Below are 22,500 nucleotides of genomic sequence, written 5' to 3' on the forward strand. Positions count from 1 at the left end.
CTGGTCTTAGCCAACGAAAATTTGCCGAAAATCTTCAAATTCCTCTTGCTATTGTTAATAGAATTATAGTGCAATTCAAAAGCCAAGGAAAAGAATCAACAGATTCTCATCCTGGCCGACCTGGGCCCTCGGAAAAGAAGTTTCGCTGTTTGAAGAGGATTGTGGAAAACCAACCCCGATCGAAGGCTTCTGACATTACAAAACAGCTAGAAGTTAGTCCAAGAACGTGTGTTACATATATGCATAAGCTTGGGTATTATGGACGAGCAGCAAGAAGAAAACCTCTCCTTCAACCAATTAATATCATGAAAAGAAAGAAATGGGCTAAGGAGATGTCAGAAAAATCCAGTTCATTTTGGGATAGAGTGATTTTCTCAGAATCCAGATTTGCATTATTATCAGACAGTGGACGTGTTTGAATGTGGAGGCTTCCCAATCAAGAATTTGATTTGAAACGACTCCAACCAACTGTGAAACATGGCGGTATCTCTGTAATGGTATGGGGAGCTGTCACCAGCAATGATCGTTCTGAGCTGATCGAATGTGTTGGAACCATAAACTCTGAAAAATACATCGAAATACTTAAGCAAGGACTACTTCCGATGTATTCACACGATAACATAACGAAAAATGAGTTTAGTTTCATGGAAAATGGGGCTCCATGCCACTCAGTGAAAAGGAATCAATAATGGCTGACAGAAAATGGGATCAAAAAGCTTCCTGGACGAGCCAATCTCCTAACATGAACCCAATTGAAAATCTTTGGAGCATACTAGATAGAGCTATACGAAAAAACTCGACAGAAACCTAAATCTAAAGATGAATTGTTTCGATTGTTGCGTGAAAAGTGGGCAGAAATTCCACAAGAGACAATCATAAAGCTCATCAGTTCAATGCCAAAAAGAGTTTCTGAATTAAAAACTGCAAATGGAATGTCAACTAAATACTAAAGTGTGTAGTCCTACCTATCGATTACATTTCAGTTGTTCGCTTTGCGTATTAAATAAAAGATTGTGAAAATTAGAGGTGTCTATTTACTTCCTGCATGTCTGAGTATATTGTTACGTATAAATGTATGTATGTACGTGTGCATGAACATAAAGAAATGAAATGAGTATTAATTGTTCGTTAGTGTACCTAAGAAGAAGAAGAAGAAGAAGAAGAAGAAGAAGAAGAAGAAGAAGAAGAAGAAGACGATGATGATAATGATGACGATGATGATGATGATGAGGATGATTAATACCTTACTAGGGTTAATTATGATGAACCTTGTGGTGCACACATACGACTTTTGACGAATATCTATGTATGTGTGTTAATATGTCCATATGTATGTATAGACAGATAAATTTAATTGATATATATATATATATATATATATATATATATATATATATATATATATATATGTATTTATGTATAGATTGATACATATATATATAGACAGATATGTATATCTATATGCATAAGTGTATGTATATATTCTCCTATCGTTTTATTGTTTTACTTTTTTACTTGTTCCAGTCATCTGACTGCGGCCATGATGGAGTACCACCTTTATTCGAAGAAATCGACCCCAGGACTTATTCTTTTTTTTATGCCTGGTACTTATACTATCAGGCCCTTTTGCCAAACCGCTTGGTTACGGTTGTCAAGCGATGGTGGGGGGACCAAACAGACACGCAAATACATACAAACATATTTACGTCCACCAAATCCGCTCACAAGGCTTTGGTCAGCACGAGGCTATAAGTAGAAGACACTTGCCCAAAGTGGGACTGAACCCGGAACCATGTGGTTGGGAAGCAAGCTATTTACCACTCAGCCACTCCTGCGCTTATATAGACACACACACACACACACACACACACACATGTATGTATTAGACGCGTACACCCACATTCAGTCATACAAACGAATGCACACACGCATGATACGCACATTGTCTGTCTCTCTCTATCCCCCACCTCTCTCTCTCTCTCTCTCTCTCTCTCTCTCTCTCTCTCTCTCTCTCTCTCTCTCTCTCTCGTGGGATTAAAATGAAATCCAGACTGAAAGAAAAAAGTACACACCAGCAGCGTTTGTTTTTATTATCTCAGTTGGAGGGCCAAATATACCGAGTTACACTCTAAATTAGTAGCTGCAATTTGAATTTGCCAACTTAATTATCCTCGTTTTTTCTACATTCTAATCTCCCCAGTAATTCTCCGTGGCATATAATAATACTCTTTACTGTGTCTCAACCTTTCCCTACATTTGAGAATTTACGAAACTCTGATCGGGGATTCTATTATATAGCTATGTAAATAATCACTAGTTATACACACACACACACACAATCTATTTGTAGCATCATAATCAATAAAAATAATAAACAAAAAACAACACAAGATTAAGAACAGTTTAACTGCGTTATTTGAAGTGACGACTGAACACGTACAATACATACATACAAACATACATACACACACACATACATACATACAGATAGACAAACAGAATATGTATACATGCACACACACACATGTATATATACATATATGTAAGAAGACGCAACATTACGTTTGACCCCCTGGTCGAAGACTGATGGGGTTTTGGTGACCTGTGTCTATTTTCCGTTTGTTTGTGCATTTATATCTTTTTTAATTTATATATGTGTGTGTGTGTGTGTGTGTATGTGTGTGTCTGTATGTATATATGTATGTATGTAGATGTTTATATTTTTGTATGTGTGTGAGTGTATATATATATATATATATATCTTTATATATATATATATATATATATATATATATATATATATATATATACATACACACATGCGCACGCACATACACACAGCAACATATGTAGATAGACAGACAGACAATCTAGCAGACAGACAGATAAATAGACAAACTGTTAGAAAGATAGGTAGATAGGTACCTTACCAAATAAGTTGCCTGTAAAAATGTGGGTTGCGTGTTCTTTTCCGTCTGTTCTTTACTGTTCTTGTGTTTTACAAACAGTTAGATCACTCGGAAGAGGCGGGATGGACCAATGGCTTGTATCAGTGATGCAGTAAAATATTTGAATAGAAGAGTTTTTCGATGGATGCGGACAGGTTTCATTAGCTTTTGTCACCGTAGAATAGACACTACTGGTGTAATGACAGTTTAATTATATATATATATATATATATATATATATATATATATATATATATATATAGCAAGAGATAGATAGATAGATAGATAAAGACAGTGAGAGAGAGAGAGAGCGGGGTGTGTAATAGAAAGAGAGATAGGTAGATATCTTATTTGACTACTGTGTCTCTGCAACTTAGTTTTAGGAGGTTATATTTAACTGCACAGTTCAACTGAATACTCGCTTGTGGATTGAATATTAACAAATAAAAAGCAAACGAAAATACAGACTCACTCAGGCACATAGACACACAGACACATACACAAACACACTAAAGATTTTCATCTACTCATTTCCACTTAAGCTAAATTTTATACTAAATTAGTCAATTGTTCAACATACTTATGCACTATGAAAGCTTTTCTTGATCTGGGATAGGCATGGCCGACATAAACAGGATATAAAACAATAGCTTATGACACTCTGTTTTTGTATTACTCTATTCAATTATCCATTATCTTAGAAAAGGATGCTAATGTCTTCAAGGATTGTCTTATTTTAGGTCTTAAGGTTGCAGTCGCATTGATGTTTTGGGATTTCTTTTTTGTTTATCTTTGTGCGGAATTTGCATCTGATTAGAATATCTATTTTATTACTGTAGCTTTGATATGATATACTTCCAGCCATCATTAATGACAATTGTCACAATATGAACTGCACACATACACGCGCGCGCGCGCATAAGATAGATAGATAGAGAGAGAGATAAACGGATAGATGCAAGCATGGATATGTGATAAGAAGTTTGCTTCTCAACTACATGATTTCAGTTTCAATCTAGCGTGGCATCATGGGCAAGTGTCGCCAACTATAAATCCGGGCCAACAAAAAGCTTTGTAAGTGGATTTGGTAGACAGAAACTGAAAAAAGGCCCATTGCTGACTAGTTTATAACTCCGTTACTTAGCTGTTCGACATGAGAGACTGACAGAGTCAGTACCAGGCTTTAAAAAAATAAGTTCTGTGTTTGGTTTCTTCGACTAAAATCCTTCAAGGCGGTGCCCGAGTATGGCTGCAGTCCAATAATTGAAACAAGTAAAAGAATATATATATATATATATATATATATATATATATATACATACAATTAAACCTTGGGAGAGGCATTATGCCGGTAATAAACACACGCACTGGTTCAGTCCTTTATTAATTTATATAGTTTTTTGTTAAATTATTTCATTGCACTCTTGCAATCTCTTCAGTAACTTGTCTCTCCACTGCCATTTATTTTGAATATATGATCTGGCGTTGTTTTGGCGTTGTTTCGAAACTGTTTGGTATGAGCATGTGAGTGTGTGCAAGCTCGTATGTGTGCACGCACTTATGTGTTCGTGCTTATATGTAAGTATGTGCGTGCATATGTGTGTTTGTAACAATTTCGTTTATATCAGATCAGATAGAGACTTTTTAATTAATTTATTTACGTTCATATTCCGCATCATATGTGTGAACAACACATGCAACCATGGGCAATTGTAAGGCCCTCATCTACGTGTATTTGGTGTTTAAAATTGGTTGCGTTTCAGTTATGAGGACCGACTCCTGTATTTGTCGCAATGATGCGTCACCGGGGTGTCTAGACAGGATTTCTATGCTAATTCTGTCCAGTACACCACCATGTTTCGTGTTGTCTTTTCAAATTTCTCTACTTGTATCTACAAGTAGAGAAATTTGAAAAGACAACACGAAACCGGTTATTCCTCCAAATACAATGTTTATATACCCAAAATTGTATAACATTTTTCTGACATAACAATTTAAATTCAAATATATACTTTAACCATGTAACACAAGTCTTCTATAGTTTTTTCACTCTTGTTTAAATTTTATATATATATATATATATATATATATATATATATATAATGACAGCTTGGCACCAGTGACGTCGCAACTCATTTTTACAGCTGAGGGAACTGGAGTGAACTGGAATAGTGTAAAATAAAGTATTGCTGAGAAATACAACACACAGCCCGGTCCGGGAATCGAGCCAACTAAGTTATGATTATGAGCCCGATACTCTAAGCAGAAGGATATAAGTTTGCAATAAAACAACGTTCAGGAACATTAATGATTTATTGGCGTCGAAGGTTGTTGGCTTTTCTTATATTGAAGTTCTATAAGCTGCAAAAATGTTTATAGTTCACGGTTAGCAACTCGAGTTGCTATGAATGCGAAAAAAAAAATCCAAATTGAGAGTGTGCAGCAGGTAAAATCCAGGCGACACATGTCTCCTAGCTAGCCGATCCTCTGATGTTATTATTGCTTAATGAAGGGTGCCCAGCTAGTTATACATCAGATACCTTAATTATCTGAAGGTTACATTGTCTGAAGGATATTCTAAGTTTGAAATGTGTGTGTGTGTGTGCGTGACTACATATGTTCAACCATTCTCAAATAGAGAATACCTGAAATGCTTTACAAGTTTTCACTGTTCTGATCGATTGTATCTGGAGAATGCAAATCATTTTTCTCTTTTTCTTTTGAAGAACAAGAGCGTTTTTAGGTTTCTATGTTGAGTAGCTCTCGCATCTATGATAATAGGGGCAAATCAAAATTTATTGCTTGGATTACTAATGCGGTAGGCTTCTTATCAGTTCTCTGTTTTCCCAATTTTTGAAGAGACAATCGCACACGAGGAGCAATTGATCTCTACAAAGGTGCACGATATTTGTTTCTTTCCAATATCTGGAAATTCTTACACGCGATGGCTATTTTTGTTGGAATTCCCGCCAGTATTTTATATTTTTAAAAGTCTAGCGATTTTATTATTATGGTGTATCTACAGATACACAATCTTTCTTGTGTATAGCATTGTAGACTGTTTTAGCGACAATATTATGTCTCGTTAGAAGGTAGTAGCTTGCGGACACTTTGGACAACTATTGATGATATAAGTAATATCTTCCAAAATAGTGTGACACAATCGACACTTTCTATCGCAGCGGGGAGGTTTAGAGGTATTCTGAGCTCTTTTTTTGATCAGATACATCATAACCATCTCTTGTCCTTGGATAGGAAATCAACAACCTTCTCAGTGAGATGTAATGTACTTATCTACTCCTATAAATGTTACTGATGATATCTAGCTTGTAGGATGTGTACGCATGCATCACTTTCTGTTGGTATGATGAGTATTTCTTTTCCAAGTCTCTATATTAAGTAGGTCAGTCCAGCCACACTTTGGTTCAGATGGAGCAGCTGTAGTACTTGTTCGAGAGTTCTCTGCCAAATCTCATATTACTTTCATTTGTTTCTTTACTGTTCGGTAGATGTTGTGGCGCACAATGAGACTTAAATGCTGTATGGAGTCCGTTTTGTTGCTGTTACTTCCAACGTTTGCGACAGCTATCGCCGTCGCTGTTATCGCTACCACCGCGGTTGCTACTTTTCGTGTTGTAGTTCCTATCACTGCTGTAGGTGTATCCGCTTGTTAACACTGGTGCTGCTACTACGGTTCTTTTCAAACTTTTTGCTTCGGATGTTGTTGCTTCTTTGGTGATGGCGTCGGCAGAAGCTGCACACTAACACATATAAAACTCAAAGCATACACAAGGCGATATAGAAAAAAAAACCCAACGAGATAGGAGACTTCTGGAGGAATATCAGTAAAAGAATTAACAGTGAACTGCATGTGAAACACCTACATCTGACAAGAGGAACGGACCACCTGTTCCTCATGTTAGTTGTAGGTCTTTCTTTATTTCCTCTTCCTGTCAAACATGGCATTATAAAGAATAGACAATATGAAAGCACTCGGCCTCGGGTTGCTTCGGAAGTGGAGCCACCTGCTCAACGACCTCAAGTTACAAGAAATAAATGTGCTAATCATCAGCAAGATCGGAATTTCCGATCCACAAGCTTTAGAGCCCATTTTCGGTGGATACCAGATTTTCTTGTTGCTAAGTCGGCCGCGAATTCAGAGTTACTGTGTCGTTTCGGAAAGATCTGGATCTCGCAATATGGACCGTCTTTTTGGAACAGAAGATAGCTCGTCTACAGTTCAACGATAAGTGAATGACCAGATTTCTTTAGGCGTCTGGTGTGTTTCCTAGGAACATCTTGCTCGAGTAAGAGATTGGAACGGTATCTTGGATATACACTTAGAGTATGTGGGGCTTACCAATTGAAGAGGATGACGCAAAAACCTCACAAACCTGCTCAGACGTGTTCAGCTGTCTGACAGGTACCGAATGGATCGCTCGAATGTGCCAGTGTGGATAAAGATAAAACACACCGGGTCATCCAAAGCGTATCTAGAGTGTTCTGTAGACCAGTAGGTAGGGATAGCATGCGTTGTCCACATTATACAATAGTCGGCTGCACAGACAGCAATTTTGTGATATATAAAGTCGACCTAGAGAAGATCCATGGTCAGGGACCCGCTTACTGGAAGCTGAACGCGTAGCTTTCAGCGCACCAAACTTACAGAGGCTGAATTATTTAAGCGGGCATTGGCGAGGCCAACTGTCAACAGTAAATGGTAGTCCATCCTGAAAAGAGCGAACCAGCATTTGCTGTTGGTTAAAGTAAGATCAATAAAGTTCAATAAGGAAATAGCGATAGAGAAAAATTATTAAAGGGACACCTAGTTAGAAATTTACAAGAGACACTTGGGAAAGACATAGCAACTGACGAGCTAGCAGTGAGATTGGCCCATGGACAACTCTTCAACGCAAAGCGCGAAGGGTGCGTTGTTAGAGCTAAGGCGCATACTCCAAGACACCAAGGGACGAAAGCTGAATGGGCCCAAGTGGAAGAAGCACAACATAAAAACAAAGCTACAATTCGGACTATGACGGACCATGTTGGTTGCGTTTTACTTGAACGCGAGCAGAAGTATGCGCCTTTCCAGTAATACTTCTCTTGACTGTTTGGGACGGCTTGTCGCAGTCCTTGGCAAGAGAAGTGGCGGGTTGCAAAAAGCTGATAACAGAAAATATAGAAAGCAATGACTGGCTGCACGGCAAGCAAATTGTCTGGTTTTCATGGTTTGCCCTACGAGCTTTACTTTTACATGCCAGACTGTTCTGGAGACCTCTTGACAGGTACCTACCATAAGCGGCAACACGAAGAGGTAATCTCCAGTTCTGTGAACCGAGGAATGGTGACACTGCTAAGAAAGAACGTAAACAACGGGAAACATAATAATTTTCTACCATAATGCAGAGTTTATGATTATGACCATGATTATGTTAGTGAAGAGATTGGCACTTTTAGTCCATGGTCTGATTTGTGAGGCGTAGGCATGTACCCCCCTACACAGATAAAGCCACGTCAACCTCCACCTCATACAATACATCGTAAAGTATGTTGGTAATGAGCTTGGCAAACGAAGCTTTCGACGTGGTTGAGAATCAGCAGCCGCTTTCGGCCCCTTACTTAAGGGCAGGTATCGCTAAAATGCACAACAACATCTGCTCAATGGTCAGCATGAATGACCACCTATTAGAACCGTTTAGTATAATGTGCTCACTTCGCCAAGGTTATCTACTCTCAACACTTCCTTCTGTTGGTGTTAAATCTAGAGTCACTACAGTGAAAATCAGAGACGCCGAGGGGCATCCTGGTGGCCCAGAACACAAAAGATCCACGTCGGCTTGCGCAGACGACGTCACCTTAATATTATTAATCACATCGAGGTGATTGGCTCCTCTCTAAAGGAGTAATTAGGAGCGAAAATTAACCTGTAGACCCACTCGGCATCGGGCCCATGATGACTGACATCGGGCCTACGATGTCTGGCATCGTCGAAGGGCGCTGGACGGGAGGACTGTTTAGATTGCTGGGGTCTAATTTGGACAAGAACTGGAACGAAGTAACGAATAGCGTGGCCAGCCTCACTCAGAAATGGGCTGACAGAAAGCTAATTTTGAATAGACAAGTAGAGGTGGTGAATGCTAACATCAACTCCGTCATCTGTTAGGTCGTCAAGTATGAAATTTGTAGTGACGTATATGGTAAACTTTGACAGCTGCTAATTTTGCGGCATTATTAAATTTTGACAATATTCATTTGCGCTTTATAAAGTATTTATTAATCATTTTTGCCATTTTTATGTAAAGATGGATGTCAGAAATTAGTGCAGTTTTGAAATGTGAGTTCTTTCTTGGAAATACAGCATCACAGACAGCTCGGAATATTTAATGGAGTATTTCATTCTAATGTTATTACACAGCAGAAAGTATCAAATCGGCTTACAAAATTTCGTTCTGGTAACTTTGACCTCACAAATGAGCAACGTGGTCGACCAGAAACAAAGGTGGATAATGACAAACGGAAAGCCACCGTCGAGTTAGATTTATCTCAAAATGCCCCTGAATTATCGTTGTTGTTTGGTGTTAGCAAGCAAACAATATTGACTCACCTAGTTCAAATCGGTAAAGTGAAAAAGTTGGATAAGTGGGTTCCACATGAACTCAATGAAAATCAGAAACAGCAACGTTTGGAAGCCCTGAATTGTGCTACTTTCTCGTCACAAAAATGAATGAATGATTTTTTAATCGAATTGTAGCATGTGATGAGAAATGGATCCAATACAACAACCGTAAACGTTCAGCGCAATGGTTGAACAAAGACGAGCCACCAAAACACAGTCCAAAGAGCAAAGTTCTTCAAAAGAAGCTGATGGTGTGTTTGGTGGTCTGGCGCAGGTGTGGTTCATTATTATTTCATTAAACCTGGTTCATCAATCACGGCCGAAGTATACTTCTTCTTCTTCGTTCGTACATCTTTGTTTCAATTATTCTTTTCTACTCTAGGCACACGGCCCGAAATTTTTGGGGAGGGGGTCAGTCGATTAGATCAACTCCAGTACGCAACTGGTATTTAATTTATCGACCCCGAAAGGATGAAAGGCAAAGTCGACCTCGGCGGAATTTGAACTCAGAACGTAAAGACAGACGAAATACCGCTAAGCATTTCGCCCGGCGTGCTAACCACTCTGCCAGCTCGCTGCCTTCTTTGTTTCAATTATTAGCAATGAAATGCCACCGTTACATTGTTCCACTATTTCTCATATTCCAATGAATGCGAGTAAAAGACAAAATTCAATGTTTTTAGGATGTAGTACTTCATCTGTGATATTTTGGTCCATGTTAGAAACACGATTCATCGATTTGAACTATCTCATTAAAATTATCCAAATTACCGGATAAACTCTAAAGTAATTTACACATCACAGGAAAAAAAAATCCTAGAAATATATATTCTCGTCACAAATAAGAAGTTCCGACAATTAACACTTTGAATGGCACTTATATTTCCTGTACAATCTGCATTTTAATATGTTTGACAGGAAAGAAAATGTAATCGTTGTGAATTATTTCATATGTTTATACTTAGCTTAGTTTCAGTTGTCACATCTACATATATTTATCTTTTATTGTTGAACGTTTTGTCCAAATGAATAGACACATTATTTTAATAGAACTAAGTCGATTCATAAAACTAAAGACCGGAAGAGTGTCCTTGACTAATGTTGGCTTTTATAGAGTTTTCGTAACAAAGGAGGCTCCATTTCATGAACTTTACAAGATCTCGTTCTTTCAATTGATTTAGTTAAACTGAATTGGTTAAAATGATACAAAGTTCACCCAAATCAAAAGTTTGAAGAAAGCTACCTTAACAAAATAAAAGTTGATAAAATAACCGTAACAATGCTTTTTTAAACATATGGTTGACTTGTGAGCGTAGGTTATTTTATGTGTACATATATTTAAGAAATACTAGAGTACTTTTGATATTGACGATATACTGTGCCCCTCAATAAACTGACGGTTTCTTCAAACTCTTGTATAGTATATATGTCACCAAAGGAGAAATAGGTACGCCGCGTGAATTGAATCAGTTCAGTAATTTTCAGGAAATATAGATGGGAAGTTCGCTGTAAGGAATCAAGGAAATGGTTAGAAGTTTTCTAATTGAATTTAGAGAAAGGAAACTTTCTGCCGGAAAAAAAGAGACGAATTAATCACTCGAAAGAAATGGGTGCGAATACTTTACTTCTAGTGCTTGAATAAACAAATGAAAGAACTTCTGAAATATTAATTTGGTAATGAACCTCTAATTAGGCATAGGCATGGTTGTGCGGTTAAGAGGTTCGATTCACAACCAGGTGGTTTCGAGTTTAGTTTTAATGTGCGGCACCTTGAGGGAGCGTCTTCTACTGTAGCCAATAATTTGTACGTGAATCTGGTAGATGCAAAGTGTGTGGAAACCCGTCGTATATGTGTGTGTATATGTGTGTGTATGTGTGTGTGCCTTTGTCTCCCCCCCCCCCCATACACACCACTTGAAAATCATCGCTGGTTCGTAGCCTTAGTTTAACAGCTTGGCGAAATATACCGATAGAATAAGTACCAGACAGTTGTTGGCACTCCGTCGCTTACGACGTCGAAGGTTCCAGTTGATCCGATCAACGGAACGGCCTGCTCGTGAAATTAACGTGCAAGTGGCTGAGCACTCCACAGACACGTGTACCCTTAACGTAGTTCTCGGGGATATTCAGCGTGACACAGTGTGACAAGGCTGACCCTTTGAATTACAGGCCCAGCAGAAACAGGAAGTAAGAGTGAGAGAAAGTTGTGGTGAAAGAGTACAGCAGGGTTCGCTACCATCCCCTGCCGGAGCCTCGTGGAGCTTTAGGTGTTTTCGCTCAATAAACACTCACAACGCCCGGTCTGGGAGTCGAAACCGCGATCTTATGACCGCGAGTCCGCTGCCCTGACCACTGGGCCATTGCGCCTTCACACCAGACAGTAAAAGAATGAGTAATGGAGTCTCAGTCCAACGACTGGAACTAATAAACGGATAGTAAATATTTGAAAAAGTTTTATATTAATTTTGAAATACAAACTGAACAGAAAGGGTTAAAAGTAATAATGACGAATAATATTCGAGCTTTATAGTATTTTTTTTTCCAATTCATTTATAGACACAGAAACACAAGAAAGCTATATAAAGCTAAATAAATTCAATTTAAGCTGTGGTACCACGTTTTAAGCTTTGGATGTTGGCTTGTCACGAGAAAAAGGAAATTCTAACGTTGGGGAATATTTTAAAATAGTGGTGACTGATTTGGTTGTTACCTGTAACAGTCGAACGCTCTCATAGAAACTTCCTCTTTGGTTCAGACTGTGAGGTGGATGATAGAAGGATGAATTTAAAACAACAAGAATAAAGGAAAAGAAAGATGAAGGAAATATGTCTGAAATGAATGATAATGGGGACTTTCTTAATACAGGTAGTACAGGGCCTCAAATCAGGAAACAATGAATTACATCGACTCTAGTACTTTAATGATTTCAAAAGGGCGAAGAGCAAAGCTGATCTGGGTGTGTTTGAACCCAGAGTTAGAACAGATATCGCAACGTATTTTGTCCAACATTCTAACGATTCTACCACATACCTTCTTTTAAAAAACGAAGAAAAAAAAACTGTAGTAATAATAGAATACAAAGGGGAAAGAAGCGATTCAAAATAGAAATAAGGAATATGGTAAAGATGAGGAGGAAATAGCAGTGATAGAGTGTGAGAGAATAGAGACAAGAAGAAGAATGGTTGAAAGGAGAGATATGGGACACGATAGCAAAATTAGGATGACAAACATGGAAACCTGAAATAAGCAATAATTGAATAAAGGAGAGACTAAAATATGATATATACTCAACAGTTCAACTGACGTCTATAAGAAAGACAGAAAGAAAGAGACTGCCATTCTGTAGTCGCTAGATTTGCTCAAAATAGTAGCCAACTGTCTCTTCCCCCCCACCTCTCTCTCTGAAATCGTACGCTACTGCATTTATTAAATAACGTTATCGTAGAGTAACTTCGTGAAAAATATCGGGGTAGTCACGGCTAGAACGTCTTTGATCTTACATCTGACCAATCAAAGCTGTCCTTTGGGCTAATCAATAATAACAACAACATAATATTAGTGTCTATCGGCTGCGGTGAAAGATGGCTGCGATAGGCAGCTGGTGCTGGTAAAGTAAACTTTAGTTAGATGGATACGATTAATATTTATGATACGTTTAACTGGTACTTTGACACTTTAGGTAAATAAATATTATTTGACAGTATTAAGGCTTCGAAGCTGTTTGTATTTACATCATAGCAGAGATTTTTTAGAAAAATTTCTGTTACATTTGCATGAACCCTAAAACATATAGAACCAGAAGAAAAGAGGATTTGTGACATTACACATACCATTTCCACAGGCCTACTTTCAAGTGCCAGAAAAGAAAAAGAAAAGAAAGGAAAACCAAAAGAAGAGAAATATATATAAGAAAAAAAGAAAGATCGCAAAATAGATGATATACTATGACTGTAAAAGTAGCGGAAAGTGGTTAGGGAAAGAAATAGAAATATTGTGTAGGCACAGGAGCGACTGTGTGATAAGGATCAGGTGGTGTAAAAGTAATGTCCGATTTCTAGAAAAAAATGTTTCAGAGCGAATTTATCAATTTTTTTAACCTCTTCTTATAGTTTTAAGATGTGGAGGCGCAATGACCCAGTGGTTAGGGCAGCGGACTCGCGGTCATAGGATCGCGGTTTCGATTCCCAGACCGGGCGTTGTGAGTGTTTATTGAGCGAAAACGCCTAAAGCTTCACGAGGCTCCGGCAGGAGATGGTGGCGAACCCTGCTGTACTCTTCCACCATAACTTTCTCTCACTCTTACTTCCGTTTCTGTTGTGCCTGTAATTCAAAGGGTCAGCCTTGTCACACTGCGTCACGTTGAATATCCCCGAGAATTACGTTAAGGGTACACGTGTCTGTGGAGTGCTCAGCCACTTGCACGTTAATTTCACGAGCAGACTGTTTCGTTGATCGGATCAACTGGAACCCTCGACGTCGTAAGCGACGGAGTGCCAACAACAACAGTTTTAAGATATCTCTGTGTCTAATTGTGCACAGCCACTCCTATATATAACTTCTCAGAAAATTTTACCACCATGTTTGTCCCATCTAAAGATCACATAAGAAATGTTTTACTCTACGAGTTTCATAAAGGTGCTAACGCAAGTGCAGCAGCAAGATCTATTCAGAACACTTATGGGGATGATGTAGTGAATGAAAGTTGCAGGGGATGGTTTTCCCGTTTCCGAAGTGGTGATTTCACTTTGAAAGAAGAGCCAAAGGAGGGTCGTCCAAAAAAACTTGATTCCGATATTTTGGAAGCTCTTGTTTCAGAGAACCCTGCCGTTACCACTAGGGAACTTGTAGAACAATTAAGTGTGGTCCATACAACCGTGGTACGCCAGCTAAAACACATTGAAAAGGTTTCTGTGGCTGGAGAATGAGTCCCTCACGAGCTGTCTCCAGAGAATCGACAACAGCGTGCTGCTTGTTAATCATTGCTTTCGCAACACTTTCAAGCAACATTTTTAGACAGGTTTGTTACAGGTGATGAGAAGTGGATTCTTTACCCTAATGTTAAACGCCGCTGTTCTTGGATCAGTCGAGAAGGACGGCCAGTTCAACAACCGAGAGCAGGATTTCATCCAAAGAAGATCATGTTGAATGTAAGGCGGGATATTAAAGGAATAATCCATTATGAAATGTTGGACAACAACCAAACAATTAATGCTAATCTTCACTGTGAGCAACTTCGTCGTTTGAAAACAATTCTGAGCCAAAAGCGAGCATCCTTGGTTAACAGAAAGGGTGTCATCTTCCATCACGATAATGCTCGTCATCACACAACTCGACTGTCCAAAACTCTCTTAGATCTTTAAATCGGACATTACTTTTGCACCAACCTGATAACTTGCTTCCCAACCACATGGTTCTGGGTTCAGTTTTACAGTATGGTACTTTGGGCAAGTGTCTTCTACTACAGCTTCGAGTCGACCAAAGCATTGTGAGTGGATTTCATTGACGGAAACTGAAAGAAGCCCGTCGTCTTTATATCTATGGGTGTGTATCTCTGTGCATATGTTTGTCCTTCACCACCGCCTCACAACTGGTGTTGGTGCATGTGAGACTCTGTGGCTTAACAGTTCAGTAAAAGAGACCGAGGGAATAGGTACCATACTTAAAAAGAAAATAAGTATTGGGTTCAATTACTTCGACTGAAATTCCTGAAGGCCATACCCCAGCATGGCCGAAGTCTGGTAACTGAAACAAGTAAATGATAAAAGATAGCCACACCGATATTGAATGTTCCTAATAACATATGAAGATGTGTCAAGTATATGGATATACTAACATCGAATTCAATGGTTTTTTTTTAATAGGTGCAGGCGTGGCTGTGTGGTAAAAAGTTTGCTTCCCAGCTACATAGTTCCAGGTTCAGTCCCACTGCGTGATACCTTGCGCAAGTGTCTTACGCAATAGCCACGGGCCAACTAAAGCTTTGTGAATGGATTCGGTTGACGGAAATTGACAGAAGCCCGTCATATATATATATATATATATATATATATATACACACACATATATATATTATATATATATTGATATTTAGCAAAAGTAACAGGATGACTGAAAGACCGAGTTTCGTGCTTTGGCACTCAAATTTTGAGTTCTGTTTTTCATGTTTGCATCAACACACACACACACACACACACAAATATAAGTATGTTGAAGCAGGAATAATACGAGTGCCAACACTCGAAATTCGGCTTTTCAATCATTCTGTTACTTCTGCTAAATATCAATGTGTGTGTGTGCGTGTATTGATACAACCAGTAAAAATAGAACTCAAAATATGAGTGCCAAAGCACGAAACTCGGTCTTTCAGTCATTCTGTTACTTCAGCAAAATATCAATATATATGAGTGTGTGTGTGTGTGTGTGTGTGTGTATGGGTATATGTGCGCATGTGTGTGTATCTTTGTGTCTGTGGTTGTCCCTCACCACCTCTTGACAAGCAGTGCTGGTCTGTTCATATCTCCTTACTTAGCGGTTCGGTAAAGAGACAGATAGAATAATTACTAAGCTTTAAAAGAATAAGTCCTGGTGTCAGTTTGTTCGACTAAAAACCCTTCAATGCTGTTCCCCAGCTTGGCCGCAGTCAAATGACTGAAACGAGTTAATAATTAAAAGAGATAAAGAAATAATCTGGTGTTAATGATATTTACTAAGATAGATTTTTCTTCGAGGAAATTTCTGCGTCAATAACTATGACTTCGAAGTTTGATTCTAGGTCCATAAATTTTCAAACATCAGAGAAAACCATAATTCTGAAAACTGTTGAATAATAGATTAATTTCCTGTCTTAGTTTTCATTTTTATTCTGTAGTCTTCGTCCAGAGCATTTAAAGTTTTAAAATTCTCCCCCCCCCCTTAGTTGTTTTAGAAACCATATAATACTGTTTATGCCGTTTAATTTTTTTGAACAATATGATACTTTAGCTAACCTTTGTACAAGTTCTAATACAAAGCCTTCTCATGACTTCCTTGTTTTGACACACTTCTACCAAGACTGCACACTTGTGTAATATATACTAAAGAAATCTAATACCACAACTGAGCGCGTTAAGTAAAGTAGGCGATCGCCTTCGGTGCTAAAATCTGGGGTGGTGCATAAATTCTGAACAACTTGAACAAAATTACTTAGTCCATTTAAAAACACGAAATCTCAGAAAGCGAGCAGGGAAGATCTCACTCAGAACATAGAAGAGTAGAAGACATTACATAGATAGAGAGTGAAAGGCCGACGGTGGGGGGTGCAGATGTACTGTTATCATCTGTCGTATGATTAGGCGTAAAGCTTCAAATTTTGCTAGGTTTACTCGGCGATTTATACGATCGTAGAGCTACAGTAGGGCTGGGAGAAGGATGTGCCGCACAATATAGGGCTTGGAATAGGGCCCCCCCCCCCCGCATAATGTAGGACTTGGAGAAGGGGACGCACATTGTTGGACTTTGAAAATAGGAAAGCATAGATTAAGACTGGGAGAAGGTAGCGCATATTGTAGAACTGGAAGAAGGGAGAATATATTGTATGACTCAACTAGGGCGCTGAATACCCTGGCACCAGCCATGACTAACAGGCTGTAAATGTTTGCTCGGAGAGTCACGACCTGAGTAAAATAGCGACTTCATTTTCTTTTACTTTTAATGCTTCCTCTTTCAATATAGAGAGCAGTTTTTATTATGATTGACTTTCCCTGTTACTTTATTTATTCAGTTCTCTAGTGTCTTCTTTGTTGTGTTTTGTATCAGGATTTGAAATACATCGTCCTAATTCTCCCCAGCGAGAGGATAAGTGGGACAGTAATTTGCTTGAACTATAACCAAATAGTTTGTTCCTTGTTCTCCTGACAATGTGTATTATTCTTGGCCAGTTTAGAGCTATCTCAGTAGCTCATAACAATAGTTGTTGGTGTTTAACCTCAAGTGAAATCTGATCGAGCTGATCTAATCAAGAAGTTCTAGTCGGTGACTATCTTGCATATTTTGATAACTAGGACTATGTTGCCCAATGGCTTCTTCTTTCTCAGTCGAGCGAATGCATAAAGGTTCTCTCGCTGGATTGTATAGCAAAAGATTTACTTCCAAATCACATTGAAACCGTATCAAATAAGTATTCTTATAGAGATCAGTATTATGAATTAACAAAAAAGAAAAAAATGGTTAGAGGAATGAAAACTGTTTTGGTGAAAGAACAGAAATGTTACAATAGGTAGAAGAGGACGAAAATATTCCTTTTCACATAATAATTCTGAATGCATGTTGAGTATGTAATACAAACTTGGCAAAGATAACTATTTATCGAAAATATTTTGTTACGAATTCAAATTAGTGAGTGTGTTTCTTTACCAACCTACCTACCAACCTACCTGCCTACCTACCTACCTACCTACCTACCTACCTACCTGCCTGCCTGCCTGCCTGCCTGCCTGCCTTCCTGCCTGCCTATCTATCTATCTATCTATCTATCTATCTATCTATCTATCTATCTATCTATCTATCTATCTATGTATGTATGTATGTATGTATCTATCTATCGGTCTGTCTGTCTGTCTATTCTGTCTGTATGCATATGTATATATGTATGTATGTATGTATATGTATGTATATATGTATGTATGTATGTATGTATGTATATGTATGTATGTTTGCATGTATGTATGTATGTATGTATGTATGTGTATGTATGTATGTATTTATGTATGTATGTGTGTGTGTGTGTGTGTGTATATATGTTTGTGTGTCTGTGTTTGTCCCCTCAACATCGCTTGACAACCGATGCTGGTGCATTTACGTCCCCGAAAGTTAGCGCCTCGGAAAAAGAGACCGATAGAATAAGTACTAGGCCTACAAAGAATAAGTCCTGGGGTCGATTTGCTCAACTAAAGCCGGTACTCCAGCATGGCCCGCAGTCAAATGACTGAAACAAGTAAAAGAAAGAAATATATATATATATATATATATATATATATATATATATATATATATATATATATATATACTAGCAGTATAACCCGACGTTGTCCGGGTGTGAGTTATTACGTCATCTACGATAAGTCTTGCTAGGTGAAAATTATCTAAAAAAGAAAGCCTTACAATGAAAAAACCCTTATGATGTAAATATGTTCATAATTCAAAAGACGATGAAATTAATATGGAAAGTCTGAAGGCTGTTTTGTGTAACGTTACTAAGTGTACGTAAATTTCATCCGTCTAATTGGCTATACAAATGCTTGTGCAAAGCAACTTTTTGCGCTGCCTTGATTATACATAGCAGGGTAATTCCTTTTCGTAGGAGGTAGGACGGCAATTTCTGATGAAGCAATTGTTGGCGATCTGTTGCTACACAGTTTTGCCAGAATTCTATCAGATTGGGCAGTAGATGATGATGCACAGTTTTGCATTATGTTGAAAGTAACTTCTGGAATGTGGTGAATTGCTGCAGTCTGTTGCTGTCTTTTTAAACCGGTTGCTTTCTTTCCCCAGCAAGCTCTCTTGTTTGGAGGTATAATCTATGTACATATTAAACAGAACAACAAAAGTTATAACAGATGGGAGGGCCGGTAGTTTTCACATTTCGGTGATTTTTCAGATTAACACCCGCACGATTACATAATCCTAACCCTAAAACCGTAACCGTAAGACTAACCCTCATCGTAACCCTAAAACCGTAACCCTGACCCAAAAACCGTAACCCTAACACCCTAGTGAAAATCGTGCGGGTGTTAATCTGAATAATAATAATAATAATGACCTCTGCAGATCAAACTCCCAACCCACAACTAAGTCTTAAGTGTATATACATATGGGCAACACACACACACATACACACTAAATAAAAAAATGTTAGTAAGTACAGAACTTCAGCATTATATATTAAGATGGGCAACACACACACACACTAAATTTTAAAAATGACAGGTATTTGTATGTATGTGTATTAATGTGTATTCTGTGTCTATATATGGTAGTAAGTAAATGCGTTTTAAGAAAGATATTTAAAAAAATCAGTTTGTAAGGAATAAATGTTTGACTGTCGATCGTATTTGGAAGAGAATGACAGATATTTGTATGTATGAGTGTGTGAGTTCAAATTCCGCCGAAGTTGACTTTGCCTTTCATCCTTTCGGGGTCTAAAAAATAAGTACCAGTTGAACACAGGGGTCAATATAATCGACTATTCTCCACCTGCCCGAAGCCGCCGTTGTGTGAAAAATTAAAAATAATAATAATAATGACCTCTGTCGATCAAACTCCCAACCCACAACTAAGTCTTAAGTGTATATATATATGGGCAACACACACACGAAATAAAAAAGATGTTAGTAATTAAAAGTGTTTTAAAAAAGATTGTTAAATTTTCAGATTAACACCCGTACGATTTTCACTACAGTGTTAGGGTTAGGTAGGTAATGATGCGGGTGTTAATCTCAAGATTTACGAAAAGATTTTCAAAAAAAACTCACAGTTTGTAGGGAATAAATGTTTGTTAATCGTATTTGAGAAAGATGTCTCGCTGGTAAATGACGGTGTTAGAAATTGAAAGTAAACTTATAATTCCCGCCAATTAGAATGAGGTCATTGGTAACCATAGGTACATATATATGTGTGTATTTACGTATGATTGTCAGTGTGTCTGTTTATTTGACTCTCCCTCTCCTTCGTTTGTCTGTCATTACAGTATCGAAATGTGATTTGATACTGAAATAGTTTTTTTCTTCTTCTCCTTCCTTTCTTTTTGTATTTGTTGTTGAAGTTTTCGTAAAGGTTCGTAAGAGGAAGTAGGAATTGAAAGGATTTGTATTAGAAAGAGGAAATTAGATTTTATTAGGGAGAAAATCTTTACTGCTGTAGTTTTATGGATTTTATTCATTATTACGAAATTTTTGGAGTGAAAAAATGACGCAGTGACCTAACAAAATGGAATTTAGAATATTAATTGCGATTGTTTAATCGAAGAAATTTTGAATTGTGTAAATGTATGAATTTTAAACATACACACACACAGAGTAGATTTGCCTTTTATAGTATAGATATATTTACACACACACACACACGCACAAACATAAAATACAACGGCTAAGAGTAAATCTATCTGCAGAACTAAACTTAGTAACTTCCGGTAGAAAGAAAGTTTGTAGCATCAGTAATGAGAGAAGAAAAATATTTCCGGCCTATAACTTGTCATTAATACTTTTAATATTTAGCTGAATTCCAACGAACATCAACCTTGAATAATATATATTGGAATTAAGAGAAGAACGCTGTCTATAAAGTAGTTATGGTTGTTACAGATGATCAAAACACTCGGTTAAGATAGGGAAACAAGTAGACCTCGTACGTTGTGACAGTTCAACACCTTTCAGGAAATATAGACGGGAAAATTGTTGTAAAGAATGAGAAAAATGACAAAAAAATTGTAATTAAATTTGAGGAAGTGAAACTTATCAGACGTAGAAAAAAGAAAACTATACGAGTTTATCACTTGAAGGAAAAGCCTATAAATAATTTGGTCCTGTGTACTAAAATAAACTAATGAAATAACTTATGAAATATAATTTTGTTAATAAGGAGTCTTTCCGTGTGAAGTTTCTTCTTCTCTGCATTGAGAAGTCGCAGCTCCACAACTAGAGACGAGTGGCTAGAATGTTGCGGGAAAGAATTTCAAAATGGATTCTTCAAGCTGAGCCAAAGGGCAGGAGGCCTAAGGGTAAGCCAAGAATGAAACGGTTGGAGAATATCTACCGTGTCAGTTAGTCACACATGGGAATTCAGACCGACAGTGTAATGAAGGTGGTTTCTGAAAAGACCCTCTGAGGAGGTACCTGCGGACACTAGCCCCACGACCCGTCTAGGAATTGTGGGTGAAGAAAATAGATGGATGTAACAAATATTTGAAGAGTTTATTATTGATTTTATTTGTTTTAATATTACCTTAGATAGAAAACGGCAAGCTGGCAGAATCTCGTTAGAACGCTGAGCAAAATGCTTAGCGACATTTCGTCCGTCTTAACTAAGTTCAAATTCCGCCGAGGTCGACTTTGCCTTTATCCCTTTCGGGGTCGATGAAATAAGTACCAGCTGAGCACTGGGGTTGATGCAATCGATTTACCCTCACCCTCGAAATTACTGCTCTTGTACCAAAATTTGAAACCAATATTGGCTAAATGGCAAAGGTTATAAATAAACATAAACACAGAAGATTCGTAGTTTCTGAGATACGAGCTGTAATAATGAAATAAAGAGCGAAAAATCTGAGCAATCTAGGTAGGTAAGAAAAAAAAAACAGGTAATTTTGAATGTTAAGGTGAATGAATATCGGCGGAAAGACAATAGTGATTGATTATACTTACAAAGACAACTGTAGAGAAGACAGATTCAGTGTGTGGAGTCCATCTGAGCAGTTGAGAATTAGCTTGTCTGGACTTTGAAAACCGATCCGGAAGTTTTTCTGAAAGATTAAAAGTATCAAATATTAACATACTGTCATTGCTAAAACAAATATGAGATAACAAAAACCGTTGGCATTAGAATGATTTGCTAAACAAAAGAATACATGGGTAAGCCGGTCGAAAAGAAATGTGAGAGAAGTTAAAAAGTATATCATAAAAAATAGGGAAATGGTTATCTAAAAGGTTCCATCAGAGTACAGTAGGCTATAGAAAATAACTGTAATTTATGTACGGTGTAATTTATATGACTTTAAAAGCTTTAAAGGTTGTTTCCTATATGACAACTGAAAGCAAAACTCTGGTTTAAAACGAATTAAAGCGACCATGACAACGTTTCTTGAATTGCTCATTAGGTGCAAACTCTAGAATCGTGGATGGGCATTATCATGAATTACAACCAGGAAGTGCCATAAAGAATGAGTGACTAATATCAAGATTGTTA

General features: G+C 37.8%; 1 protein-coding gene and 1 pseudogene across 4 annotated transcripts in view; one reads left to right on the forward strand and one right to left on the reverse strand.

The window, feature by feature from the left end:
- LOC106867498 (uncharacterized) overlaps positions 1–22,500 on the reverse strand; it is a 49,538-nt gene that overhangs the window by 24,918 nt on the left and 2,120 nt on the right. For 2 of the 4 annotated variants that reach the window (XM_014912382.3, XM_052969971.2), the window contains exon 2: positions 21,960–22,057. The gene's annotated coding sequence lies outside the window, so the exon portion shown is untranslated. Of the gene's footprint in view, positions 1–2,925; positions 3,571–21,959; positions 22,058–22,500 lie in introns of those variants that run through there. The other 2 variants (XM_089356150.1, XM_089356149.1) reach the window with 2 other exon arrangements.
- On the forward strand, positions 14,142–14,489 carry LOC106867495 (histone-lysine N-methyltransferase SETMAR pseudogene; annotated as a pseudogene).

The sequence above is a fragment of the Octopus bimaculoides genome, chromosome 8 (assembly GCF_046866305.1).
Source record: "Octopus bimaculoides isolate indiv1 chromosome 8, ASM4686630v1, whole genome shotgun sequence".
In the NCBI taxonomy this organism is placed as follows: Eukaryota; Metazoa; Mollusca; class Cephalopoda; order Octopoda; family Octopodidae; genus Octopus; species Octopus bimaculoides.